The 14,876-nt window shown below is 43.0% G+C and overlaps 1 protein-coding gene across 2 annotated transcripts in view; it reads right to left on the bottom strand.

Moving 5' to 3' along the window:
- The window catches only part of LOC119656327 (low-density lipoprotein receptor-related protein 1), a 230,720-nt gene that overhangs the window by 67,294 nt on the left and 148,550 nt on the right, over positions 1 to 14,876 (bottom strand). The window lies entirely within an intron of this gene.

Raw genomic sequence — 14,876 nt, 5'->3', positions numbered from 1 at the left:
GGACTCCTCAGTCCCTAAAAAAAAAGACTCAATTTAAGCGCGCACGCCCCACAGAAACATTTCGTTTGATATTAAAAATAAATACGACTCCACCTTCTTGGGATCAATTAGCCGATCACCGGCTGCCATTCTCCAAGGCAGCAGCAATTCAAATCATCTTTAAAATTAAATCCTTGGTCCCAAGAGTCCAATTGTCCATAACAGTCGATACTGTACTCATCTTAAGTCGCACTAATTTTGTTTTTACCGCCAATTTTGTTTTTAACCTAGTCCTTCAATCCGAAACTTATCATCGGCTAGGACAATAACAAAGGCTGGGTCGTCTTTTCCATAATTTGTATGCCTCAAGTCCAGTATGTATCCAGTCTGCATCAGTAAATTAATTTGGAATCAAATAAATTTCGCTTTAGCCAGAAACAAGCGTGAGGAGTGCCGCTGATAGTATCCAGCATGAGCAGACTTATGTGAAAGCAACAATGAAAAGCGTAATCAATGCTTTCGGAATATTAGAAAAATTTAAAAATAGTTAAATGGATTTTAGGGGGAAGTCAAAAGGTGATAGATTTTTGTAAATAAAACTATGCAAAAGAAGGAAGCACAAAGGGTCATTTTAAAGCAATAACTTTTTTAATATAAGTCAATGTCGTGATAGGAATTAGCAAATTGGAAGCAGGTATTGAACAAGGTAAGGGGGTGAAAAAAATGCTGCACATTAGCTAATGCACTTTGACGACAGTTTGTCTCCGGGCAAAGCGAACAATATGTTATACATGTCCCCAAAGCGGGGACACTATATGTCCTTGGATAAACTTAGAGTATGAGGAGGACGGTTTACATAAAGTGTGCAAAATATAATAATACGCAGTTGTTAATTTTATTTGAGCAAACATAGTGCAGTGTATTTTGAGTTTTCGTCGTGATATACAGACACTATGCCATTTTTACCTACCCCTCCCTTCTCTCTTAAAGCTGATATCATAACTAACTTGGTTTGAAAAATACTTATTGTGATATTTTATTCCAATTCCAATTTTTGGTCGAAAAATGTGAGGCGTCCCTAATATGTAAGCCCCTAGTCTCAACGTAATACCAACGTTTTCAGCAAATTTGGCATCAAATTGTACAGCTAATTCTGATAAAAGTGCGTTTGAGAGAAATGCAGACAGCCACCCATTAGGAGCGTTCCTTTTTGCAAATAAGCAAATGCACTGCTAATATATATAAGCAAGCGCATAAGCTGATACTCAAGTCGGATAGATTGGAAAAAAACACGCGCTCATGCACAAAAATGACTACGTCGCGACTACCTAGGATAATAGGCCAATATGGACGAAAAGGGAAGGGTAAACGTATAGTGCAGCATCGACGGCTACTGGGATTGGTCAAGTATGCCCCTGGTCATCGATATCCCTCAACTGCAGTGGCTCGGTGGTGGACAACTTGGCCAACGCGGCATCTAATGCTACAAAAGCTTAGAGAAAAGTATTTAAACACTACCTAGAAGGCTCATGACACAGGGGAAAGGAAGGGCACCGCAAACCCTAATGATTCCAACCTTTGCCGAACATGTTGGGGCAAAGTAGCCGGATCCACTGGTCAGAAGCTAAATGATTGTGAAATTTGCTAAAATATTTAGACGGTAGGAGATGCCAGCCTCTCTAAAAATCCCACAATGGGGGCAGGCAGGTATTCGCGCTACTTAGCAGCCACGCTTCAGATAGCGAAAGCTTACTTGACATTGCTAAAGGAGGATTTGGTACCTCTGTAACAAGACCACATTGGAAGAGCTGTTGTGTCAGATGCAGACAATTACGGCGGCCTACACGGGGCACTGGTATGTAGGGGGCCATGCCACCAGATTTCCCATACCTTACAACACGCACTGCGGAAGCTACCGTGAAGACAGCTCTAGCTAAAACCAGAGTACGAACACTCCTTTGAGAACTTAAGGGAGATCTTTAGGAGAACTGCCTCCCTAGGCTGTGAAGACCTGAGTCAGCTGGAGTTTACTCCTCCTCTCGTTCTTATCACAGCAGTTATGGTCTTAGGAGTTTGTAGCATCAAAACCGCGCACCACCGCGCTAACTGGGCCTTCGGAGTGGCTACAGATACCTACGTACCTACCTATTCCGCTATTTCCGTGGAGAACAGGACACGAGTTTGAGGGTGCTGTTAGTGGGAACAAATTCTAAATGCGGAACCATATGTGCTAGTGTCTTTTAAAGATTCCCACCTCCGGAAAAAAAGGCAGATGGATGAACAGAGAGATGATGGACAGTAAACCAGTTTCAAGAAGATTTTGTTTTCCACAAAAGAGATAATATCGGATAGGCTTAGGGTATGATAAGGCCTGTCAAACTTTAGACCGGTACCCTGCCTCCCCACAATATTAAAAATAGGTTTCATTTCAAAGTACCTATTAATCCTTGTCAATTGATAAAAAAATATTCACATATATCTGAGGTCATGAGAGAATAGTACAGCGTTGTGGATGAGTAAGGAAGAACCTTCTAAGCAGAAATAATAGGAGCTTAATGCACTTCCTGGAACTAATATTGCGGCCTCTTTTGAAGATAAGCCCAAGGCGAATTTCACAAAGTCTTGTTTAGACATTTGAAGGTGAAGTATACGCTCGATGACTGAGATATTATTGATGATGATATAAATAAATAAATATTATATAAATTATAAAATTTCCGGTATCTTATTCTAGAAGGCATAAGGTCGAGAATAGAAGTGCAGGTTTCCCCATATATTTCGAATGACTCAGGACCGGCACTTCTAAAAAACAGAAAAACGATAAATAGGTTTTTATAATTTTTATTTGACACAAAACCGTAAACATATTTAATGGGATTAAACTGACATTTACATTAAAAACCTGCAATACTTATCAAGAAGAAAGTCTTATCATCCAATTTGTCCTCTTAAGAGGCCACTGGTCATTTCAAGATTTATTTTCAATAAACAGCCAGGCAGTTGTTGAGGCTACTTCATCATAAAATCTTTTATAATGTAATAGATTACTAGAGTTTCGAAAAGATTGATCAAGAAGGCGTCGACTCACTCGCCCAATATACAATAGAACTCTATATATTTCTACCATATTTCCCTGGTTCAGTATAATGTGACCATTTGTGTTGCTCAATAAACTATAAATCATTGAAATGGTTGTTTATAATTGGGATTACGGAAAAATGAGATCTTGTTGCTACTGTTTCAACTTAAGGTTATCTCTTATTTTTCATGATTTTTCTTTACGAAAACAATGATAACAGATGCTCGGTGATGATTCACACAGTTATTTAGCCTAGAATTGCATTGACTTTTGATTAAATGTTACATATGGTGAGTAGCAATCAAATAAAACGATAGACCTTTACTGATAATAAACAATTCTTCCAATTTCAAGAGAATTAGATTTGAAAATGGTTGTACGTAATTAACCTTAACCAGTTTAGAAGGACTAATGGGCAGATACGTTTCGTAAGTACCGTGTGAAAATCATATGCCTATCTAAAAAGCGAAGATGGCTTCATAGTTTCATACCAGACCGTTGCCTCTGGTCTGATCAGATACTGACTCATCTCTGCCCTGCGGTTCGCAGATGTCAAATGCTTACTTTATATAATTCGCAGAACATGGCATGACTACGAATTTTATTGAACGGAAATCCGTCAATATTTTGTGCCCAAGCTTGATCGGACCGGACCAAATGGGGACACAACTCATTCCCTCCATTTTTGGTCCTCGAACCCCGAAGTTTGGTTTACCAACCCTAGCTTCAAAAATAAAAAGCAAAGACAGCTCTACAGTTTCGTACCAGGGTAGGGGCAACTTGTCAAACGCTGTCAACCGTGAACCGGTCTTCGCATTTTATTTTTGACGCTTGAGTTGCTAAGCCCAAACGAGGGATCCGTGAACCAGAAAGAGAGGAAGTAGTTGCTCCCCATTTGGTCCGGTCAGATATCAAGTGGATGTAGATTTAGGATCGCTCAATCTATTTAGTTTCTTGGCGACCTAATTTAAAACGAATAAATTTCTGATAAAGGTATCTGTCACACCCAAAACGCTTTGACGATGGGCGGGGAGGAATTGAAACCAGCTAGGAAATCCTCCCGCGAAAGAATCAATTCCTTCAACTAGTTAAGGCGGCTCACGACTCTGTTGATCCAGGTGAATGTCTGGAGGTAATTGGTACAGCATTTCGGTGCCTGCAGCTGACAGGAGTTTGACCGACACGAACTCGGGTTCCCTTCTTTATTGTTAACTACCATGTAATAAGTTTCGAGTCGATCAATGCTACTAATAGGCGCGCTGCGCATTGTCGTAGGAGCAGGAGAAACTCAAAATAGCGGCATTTTTTGTTGGTTTACTTTTCAACGTGCTTTGTTGAACCGATTATTCAGGCCATTGCTTGCACCTCTTCGTTACGTGATTCACGGCGGAGTTTGTGGTAGCTCGTGTTATTGGTTTTGTTCCCTCAAACAGTCTCTTTGTATCTGGCTGCTGGCTTTTAGAAGCGGCATAATCGCAATTATCTGTGCCTGTATCTATAGGGAAATGTATTTTTATCAGATACATCCAGACGCGTGAATAGCATAAAACGGGGTCAATCGTGTTCCTTGAAGTCCAATTACATGGTATCGTGCATTTGATGGCATCGGAACTGAGCCTCCACGGTGTTACCTACATATACCCAGATTTTTGGAACTTAACTGTCTACGAGATCGGGGCCTAAAAAGCTAGCAGTTCCATCCGAATAAATTCACGGAGTAAATCTGCTGCAGAACTTCGCGTATCTCTTTGAATCGGTTTGACAATTGCTGGACTAATTTTCAGCTGTTGAAGGGGAAAATTTTGGCACATTTGATGTAGCTTCCAGAATGCTTGGTGTCGCAGAAAATCGGTTGCACTATGTAATAGCTGCCCATGTAGTGTCCGTATAATCGGCTGAAGAGCATTAGCGGTTCTGGAACTGAGATGCCAGTAAAAGTTTATAATTTTTGTGTAGGAATCGAGGGAGTTCTGAGTCCGCCATCCACTTCCTTCCTTCGTAACTGATCAAAGTAGCTACAAGCGGCGTGAGTGTGAACTATATTCAGGGCAAAAAAATCCCTAGTAAAATTCAGGCATATTCCGACTCCGTTCAAATATCGGCGATATCAGTACATATGTAATGACAAAATGTAAATGCACGATGGTCCAATGATCATGCTGGGTGACCGGAAACGACCAAGTGGGGAAAGCTACCCAGAAAACCTAAAAAATAGCGAAATTGACCCTGAAGGTCCACCTGCAAATATTGAAGCTCCATCGAAGTGTTCCATCGACGTATATTTGCATGCCTCTGTGCTAGCCAGGCTCGAAAATTAGAGATCTCTCACGTGTGTTTTTAACCGATGCGAGAAAGTTCACGACGGACCGCATCTTCAATTGATGCTTATCCTAAGTCAGCTGTATTGTGAGGCGCGGCGTGCGAGGTTCCCTGCCTACCTTGGCATCTTGAGGTCATTTTATTGCAGGATGCCGCTTCATTATTGACGATTTGAAATCAGGTCGCTTGACAATGCGAATTACAACCTTCACTCGCTGCCAATTAATTTCAGTTCAACGTTTCTCGTATTCCAATCCTTTCAACAGAACAAAATTCTCCTTCGAAATCGCTCGCTGTTCACACGGAACGGACACAGGTGCGTCAACACCCTTTTAGTTCGCTTTGTATCACTCACTTCAGCAAAAAATCACTCCCCAATTGCACTCTCCACATTCTTTCCGATCTCTTCGTCTCCCCGAGGTGATTATTAATTATCAACCAAATACAGATTCACGATTTTTGTTATAAGGCAGAACTTCACTCCTCCTGAAAGACAAAAGCGACCTCCTCTGCCGATTTCAGCTGATTCACGTCCAACCCCATCAGCCGGTCCAGATCTCGTTAATTCCTACTCTTGCTGACCCCGACCTTGAACTTCAAAATTCAAGGTCAGCCCTAATAGAAAATTATTAATAAATACAAATTAGAATTGTTCAAATGAAAATGGGTTCTCAAATTTAGGGGAAAGCTGCCCATTGTTGGTTTTTTTTTAAATAAGTCATCAATCATTTTTTGGTTGGATATAAATGAATTCCGGGATGGGAATTATGAAACTGAGAGAGATAATATACTACACATTATTGAATACACTCTCTTGTCAGATTGACCTTGGAAAAGGCGAATGAAATACTGCCCGTGTCGCAAAGCCGCGGGCACTGTACATGGTAAAAAGTGTCCGCAGGCCACAAATTTCAACGACCCACGAAATAAAAACTAACCCATTTCGCAATTTTGAGGTGGGAAAGCTAAAAAACGATTAGTTGGCGGAATAGTACAAGCCAAAACTAGAGGAACAATGAGGTCCTATTCTCCAGCGCGCAGCCTCTCGCGGAAGGCCTATAGTATAACCTGAAAAGCACTATTAAAACAACGAGGAGCACCACCCGACAAGTTCGGCGGCCTCCGCTCGTCGAACGGCATTCACGACTTGCATGACAGACTCAATTATCCCTGCTCCAAAACCGAACTGCCGCGGAGACAAGACTCCGGCAGCGCGTATAGCTTAAGCGAGTCTACTTCTGCTGAGCTTTTCGAGGACTTTTCCAGTTGTGTCAAGCATACAAATTTGGGCGGTATGAAGACGGCAACTCGGGGTCGTCTTTTCCTTTGCTGATCAACGCAAACCTCGCCACTTTCCAACGAGCAGGGAAAATTCCCTCTATCAGGCAAGCGTTGAATGCGCCGAGCAGTAGGTTTGGTCGATGCTGGAATTCCAGTTTGTATACTTCTGCTGGAATACCATCGGGTCCTGACGCCTTCTTGTTTTTCATAGAGCGGGCTGCCTGTTTCAATTCTTTTATAGAGAAAAGTGGACAGTCCTCGGCACTCTCCGCACCGACATCATCATTTCGTATGGAGTACGCAGGAAATAGTGCCCTTACAATGCGGTCCATCTGCTGGGCTTTCAGTGAACAGGGTTTCCGTAGAGCCCAGATTTTGTGGGTTACCAATTAACCAGCAACCGACCAGCACCAGAAGAGTCACAGGTCCCCATTCACCTCTTCGACCAGATCCTACCAGCAGCGAGCTTTGCTTCTGTTTATCGTGCTGCGGAGTCTCTTTTGGCTGATTTGTTCTCCGTCGCTTAGACGTTGTGTTAAGCGGTGGAACCTGTGACACTCCTTCCGGAGCTCTGCAATTTCCGCCGTCTACCAATATCTAGAAGGCTTGTCACATCTCGATGCCCTCCTGGGTATGGAGGCTCACTGCCGTGCGTCGTTATCAGGTTCATAACTGAATTTATGACAGTTTCAGCTGCACTTCATTTTCGCAACGTTCCATGCACAAAGAGAGCGCCGGGGTGGCACACACTGAGAGTTTGTGCCCACCACTTCGAAGGCAATGTATTGATAGATGCTTGCCGAGCAGTCCACCAGCGACACCAGTGACTCTGACGCGAAGGTTACGTCTGCAATGTTTCCCTCGCAGCCGGGGCGCCGGAACGTTGGGGTGGATCCAGTGTTTAGAACTATCAATCCTGTTCTTGCCGCTATTTCGAGAATTCGTTTCCCTCTGGAGTCTGTGTGTGGTATGTCCCATTCAAGTGCCCAGGCATTTAAGTCCCCTTCCATCAGGATCCGCCCATCTGTGTCCAAGATGGCATCCTCAAAAGCATCAAGCCTGTGTCGAAAGGTCGATATCGCTTCATTCGGCGTAAGATAAAACCTGAAAAGCGTTATCCCTGAACACCGAATCTAGACAAAGCCGTCCTCTCGGCCTTGGACAAGAACCCTAAGGACGAAGGCGACTCGAAATGAGATGGCAGCCGTACCTGATATATCAGGGTGCAATGAAACTGGGTCCTTGTTTCGGTACTGCTCACTACTGAGTACTGAATCAGCTTTTGTCTCCGCAGCGAACTGCGCTAGCAACTTGTGTGCAATTGCACTCCGTTGCATATTAATTTATAGGATGCGAATCATGTTTACCGCGTCCTAGCTTTTCCAGTTCTGCTTTGAAGAGTGGACCGCCCCCCGCAGTGAGCGTCACGTTCTCACCAGTCGCGCCACGGTCCCTGCATAGGACGCAGCTTTCCGTTTCATTGCAGATGTTCGCTTTATGTTCTGACTGACCGCATAGTCCACACATCTGTAACATTTAGTTGGGGCGACCCGGATTCGTATCCTGCACACTACATAACTAATTCTGATATTTCCGCTGTTTAGAAGCTTCCTCGCGTATTGCTCGGCAACTTCCACCACAGCGAGTTTTTGGCCCCCGAGGCCCCCGGGGATTGTAATACCAATGTCAGCATTGGTTACATCCGGACATTCACGTTTGATGGTCTCTTCTACCTCGTTCTTTTCTGTGAGGCAGTCAAGGTTTCGGATTTCCAGAGAACACGTGGGTTCCAGGCGGGAAACCAAAGCTTTCTCTCCCAGAAGCCCCTTGACTGCTTCACAGAACGTGACTTTATTTGTCGTCCTCGGGCCTAGTTCGACTTGGACCACTTTTTAACGAATGGAAGACACTTCTGCTCCGCTATCTTCGAGCTTGATCTTGTAACGGATTTCACTGATGATTTCCGCAAAAGTCTTACCTTCTGTTGGGTTAATAAGCAAAGCTGCGATCCAGTCCTCCTTCGTCTCCCCATCTTTTCTTTTGGTGCTTCATCCTTCGTGTCCTCCTTAATTTTAAGCAGAGGGTTTCCTAAAACGCGGTTTGTTTTTGTTTATTGTCCCGTTGCGCCTTCTTCTTTGGAGCCCTGGAGAGTACCTGAGTGAAGTCCGCTTCAGAAGCCCCTTCCTCCTTTCGTTTTTTCCCCAGTTTGCTCTGCAATGGACTGTCTGCGATCCGTTTGAACCTTGTAGTGTTCTCATCGGGAGGCGCGTTTGTTTCAGCTTCCAGCGAATTTTCTCTGACTTTTTATGTCCGCCTATGAAATTCTGTCCAGGAGGTCCTCCAGCTCCATCAGCCCGTTTTTTACCTCTCTGGTCACGTTTGGAGGACCGTCAGAGATCGCATACGCTCCACAACTGCCGCGAATTTCCTAATAACCCTTTCCTCTTCAGCTTGCGCCGGAGTACTCGACAACCCTCCCACTCAGCTTATATTCGAAACCATTTGGGTAGTTTCGGCAGTTTCCATTATGTCTATTCTCGCAACTATAGCACTGCGTGATACTGTCTGGGTTCCCGTCTCTATTGCAGATGCAGCAATACTTTGCGAGTCCTCTTCTCCGCCTGCGCATCCCGATGTCTCGTCGAGTATTTCAGCCTTGCTGCGTCCTTCGCTGGAGCCACACTACCCGGCATGTATCTGTCATTAGCAGTTCGCTCTTTACCGAGAAGCTTTCTCGAGGGTACTACCTAAGACGGAGATATTATGACAGCTAGGAGGTCAGAACTACTTGATCGGGCACCTTGAGGATGCCACTGCCCATTTCGTAAGCGACCCGTTAAGGATCGTTGACGACCCCTGAGTTGAAGCAGGTATATGACAGTATTGACCAAAATGTACTACACAAAGGAATGATTGACTTGGGAATTCTAGTCAAACTGATAAGCCTTACCAGAATGACAATGTCCTGCATAATCGCGTTGGTCAAAGCCAATAATAGCCTGACAGATGCGGTTGAGACAAACATCGTTTTAAAACAAGGAGATGGAGAGCCTTTACTGTTGCCTGTGGACACAAAAGGCACGCTTCTCTATAAGTCCTGTCAAATCGTCAGATATGCAGCAAAGTGAATTTTGAATAATCTCGATAAAATGGTAAATGAAGTTGATTTTCGAATTAACTAAAACAAAGCGAAGCCTCGAGTATAGAAAACCATAATAAGACCTGTGGCATGCTAAAGATGTTGAAACTTGGACCTTAACACAAACTTCCGAAAAACTGGCCAATACCTTCGGGAGAAGGATGCTGAAGAGAATAACAGGTGTTAAAAGAGAGGACGAGCAATGACGAATCCGACACAACTATGGTTTGTACCATATATCTGACCACCGTAAAGTCTCCAAATTAATAAAACTTTGTGAGTTGCAATGGGTTGGCCACGTTTAGGGTAGGGACACCACTCGAATATCTAAAAGGTTATTCGAAGGGAGGGCAGAAGGACGAAGACCGGTAGGAAAACCTCGAAAGCACTGGACAGATCATATTGACGAAGAAAACGGATCACAGTTCGGATTTCAAAATTAAGGGATGCGATCGGCAGACCAAGATGGTTGGAAGAAGGACATCCTGAAGTCCAAGACCCAAAATGGGTTGCGAAGCCTCGACGACGACAATATCAATATCTAAGGTGTCTTGGGTATCTTCGCTGCTGAGCTGTCGATGCTATTCCTTAACAAAAAACACTTTTTTCTTGCACTGGTCACCCACTTGAGTTTGCTTGTCATCCATTCCACTGTAACACGGCTGATTCCACTGAACCTAATCATAGACCCGACTTGCACTGCGTTCCTCTAGCTCCTGATCCTACTAATCACACTATACGTAGATACCTATGCCATGGAAAAACTGGAACTCATCTTTTTTTTTTTTTTGAAAAATTGAGCTCCTACTCACTTCTGTTCAGACCTGGGTGGCTTAACTACCAATATCAATCTAAATAACTTCAATTATTCTCATATTTCTTGAAAATACAGCGCGGTAAACCAAACTGTGGGTTGTCGAGTAACAAATCCTCAAAACCTCGTCAATTATAATATTTTACGCAAGGAAATTTCCTACATATAACTTCCGTTTCCAAATATCTTTAGGGAAACTTTTAGCTATAAGAACCAGAGAGTCTGTCTGTGGAGCTCTTACAACCTCCTATTTCTCAAAGATTTTGCTCATTTCAGGATTCCTTCCAACCATACGCAAGGAAATAAAATGAAAATGAAAATTGAAGCTAATGTACACTTTGGGAAATAAACCAAAATTACAGCGAAAATCCCATAATGTTTCCTCGGAAAATTTAATATAGGCAAATTATGTCGAGGAATTTTTTCACCAAGCCTTAATAGCACTTTCACGGCAGCAACATCCTTGTATCTGGATTTTCGTCCTGAGCAAGTCAGATAATTTCTTTACACCATTAAATGTATTTACCTTGGAGCTTTTCCACACACGCAGGAAAATGTTATAAAAAAATGTTAACGGAACTCATTATCCTTAATCTGCGCCACAATGTAAATCACTAGCAAGGCTACTACAAGAAATTATCGTAAATGCAAAAAATCAGGTGCTAAAACATTTCGTATTCTGTTTACGAGCGTGTGCTTGAATATTTAGATACCCCAAAATTGCTGGGAACGACTACATGGAAAAATAGATAACTTTGGGAAATTTCCTAGCCATAATCACGATTTTAGGCTCCCATCTACATAGGTAAGCACAATTTTTCATAATTCTACATTGCACCTTTTACAAGGAGAAGTTTAGCAGGGTTATATCGTGAACAGAGACCAGGTTGAAACATCGAGAAAAAGGAATCGCTTTTGTTTTCACAGGATTGACCGTGAAGATACAAATCAGAGCTAGATAGAAAATTTATAGATACTTTCTGAAGGAATGCCCTTCTCGTTTGTACTTATTTGGAAATATTATTACAGCAATCTATCAAACATAGTTTTTTACGTAAGGAAGATTAAAAGATGGGGCCTGAGTAGGATGGTCCACATGGGAGAAGGTCTTCTTGAAGAAGAGAGTTCGGAGAGGGACCGGATCATTGGGTAATACTCAAGGATGCTTCGAACGAGGGAGTTGTAGAGTACTAAGGACGGTTAGACAGAATCAAATCACAGAGGATACACAATATGAAGGGAGACACTTTAGAGAGCTAACGCTAACATCAGAGCGATGTCCGAGAGAGCTTATTCTCGATACCGAGCTCTTGGATAGAGCTCCCAGGCATGAAAGTAGGAAAACACAGTGGGAGAGGATTTCAGAGAGTGGTACCTAAGGCATTTGCTAACGTTAGTATTAGAATGCTTAATTACAACTTCAGGTACACACAGTCTACTGAGGAAGCTACAGAAAAAAGGGGTTAAGGTCATCGACGTTGAACAGACAAAGAACATTGAAGAGAGATAGTCGCGAATTTGAACCGAGAATGGACCCTTGCGGTACACCAGAGGAGAGGAAAGGGAACGGGGTATGCAACCGCCGAAAGAAAATCTGTAGGAACGATTAATGAGGTAAGAGACAAACCATGTAATGAGTGACATGGGCATGTTAAGTGAGGCGAGTTTGGCCAAAAGTATAGCGTGATAAGCAGAATCAAAGGGCTTAGAAAAATCCGTGTATGTAACATGCACTAACTTTCGGCAAGAGGGTGACACCTCGGAGTATAAGCTCGGAAAATGACAACCTTTGAAACTTTTAATAAAAATCATGCAGAATGAGAGGGAAACATATTGATTTGTTTTCAGCAAAAGAAGGTTAGAAAGGCTGCCAAGATCGGGACTAATATTTTCATCATGGTTGCCAAAGAAGTAACTAAAAATGAATTCATAAAACAATGATCTGTGAGATTCGAGACAGAACGTCAACGACTAAGTTGTCTTTACTGGACACATCTTGAATGAACGAAGTGCACTGCCTGATATAGACTAAGTGCCAAAGTTGGTGGGGGATTCTGCATAAAGCAACAGTTAGATACTTATGGTTCGTGAACATGGTGAACGGTATGTCTTTATGGGAAAAATGGAAGTACTTGATGCTCAGATACCCAGCTAGTGATTCACGGTCGTAGGCGCTGTAATTATGATGAGTGGGATTCACCTGTTTTGGGAAGAAATCCAGTGGTTGCCAGTTTTGGTTCACTATCTGGTAAAGAACACTATCTACTAGGATGTCTGGGGCATCGATGAACGCGGCTAAGAGTCCATCCTGTTGACAAAAGTGTAGCGAATACCAGCTGTTGTTTGGTAGTTCCAAACGCTTGGACTGCAACAAGTGAGCGAATTGGTGGGTTGACAAAGTCCTCAAAAATATTGGAAAGTCTATTGTTGTTTGTGCAGTTTGGCATTTTTCCTAACGACCTAAGAGAGGTTGTGGGATCAATCGGGGACCTATGCTGCATATCTATCAGCAATTCATAGTGACATAGAAGATTCCTTACATCTATGCCAAAATGCTTCCTGGCAGGATTGTCAACCGAGACTACTCTGTATTAGCTGACTTATATATTACGCGATGGAATATATGCCAAGGTAATAGCTTCCGACAACACATTCCATGCAGAAATGCAAAATGTCCTGATCCCCAAGGGAATCGGGAACATCCTTACATTCTGAATAGGGAAATTATTAGAAAATAAAACCAACTGGTACCAATTCTATTGTCATAAACACAATCCAAATTTTTCAGGGAAGGACCAATAACACGCATTCGAAGTGGTTGATGCAATTTCTCAGTGCGTTGATGCAATATTGCGTTGAATGTCGCGAAGATGCGCGGGTGATTCGTTGAAGCTGTTGGAATAGACAAAGCCGCGCTTAAGGACACTTTAGGGGTGGTAAGGCTGTAGCTGATACTGTCGTAACTCCAGTTATGAAATTTATAAGTGCAATCTGTGAGGCATCCATAACCAAGAGGGAACTTAGTGGAAACTGTTGACCTGCGGAAGAAGTGTTATAAGCCCCGTGGTTTGGTATAATGTTTAAGCGCCCAGGACGAGGTATAGCAGTATACAATCAACTGAAAGAAGACTCTGCTGGACGATAAACAAAAGCAAAGCTCGCTGCTGGAAGGACCTAGTCAACGAGGTGAATGGAGATCCGTGGATATTCGGTTAGAAACTGGAAAGTAAAAAAATCGGGGCTCTGCTGCTCACTTAATTCCAAGCGCGTACATTTTTCCCCACATATCTCGTGCGGGTTGACAACAGCATGGAATCCGCAGAATACCGCCCACTTCCCATCACGAAAGAGCTGAAATAGACAGTCTTCCCTAAGAGAAATGAGAAGGCCCCGGAACCCGATGGTATCTGGGCAGAGGTATATTGCTCGGCTCATTCAAAGTTCCCTCGAGCTGCTCGGAAAGCCCATCAGGAGTAGACTCACTGAAGCAATTCATGCCGTCGAGGACTTATTCTGAACACAGTTCGGGTTAAGAGCAGGGAAATCCACGTTGGATGCCGCCATGAAAGTTATGGATTCGGTTAATCGAGGTCAGGTACATAGCTACCGATCTCGACGGGTACTACTCTTCGTAAGGCTCGATGTCAGAAATGTCTTTTATTCCGTAAGATAGACAAAATGTGTTAGGAACACTATAAAACTCCTTTCATATGCCGGTATATCACTTGCAGATATTGAGGGATTATCTGAGAGACCACGTTCGGCTCTGGAAGAGCCAGAGGAGCATGGAGATCACGTCGGTGATAACACAGGAATCAACCTTGTGGAAGAACATCTAGAACGCTTCATACGACAGTTTGAAAAGATTCGACATGCCAGAAGATTCAAGCTTTGTTGGTTAGAAGGCGCAAACCAAATTTGGCATATTAACACCACGGATAAGCGAATGGATGGCTGTTCATGTAGTTTCAGCCAAAGTAGTCATCCTGATTAAAAGAAGAGTCCCGATGCCGGGTTCCATCGCGAGTTGATTAAGCCAACCAGTCCGAACTAATGCCTCAAAAAGTGTCAGTCTATTTCTCTGTGAACGCGGAAGTGTTTAGTTAGTACTTCGGGGTTCCAACACAAAATCAATACCAGAACATCAGGCCACAAGCTGGCCTGATAGACTTACGAAATATATATATGTACGAAATGTACAAAAGCTTTCATCATTTCCAGACCCACAGAAGAGAAGGACATATTATACTGGATATATACTGTAA

This window comes from Hermetia illucens, chromosome 4 (assembly GCF_905115235.1).
Source record: "Hermetia illucens chromosome 4, iHerIll2.2.curated.20191125, whole genome shotgun sequence".
Lineage (NCBI taxonomy): Eukaryota > Metazoa > Arthropoda > Insecta > Diptera > Stratiomyidae > Hermetia > Hermetia illucens.
This window is presented reverse-complemented; position numbering and strand designations above follow the sequence as displayed.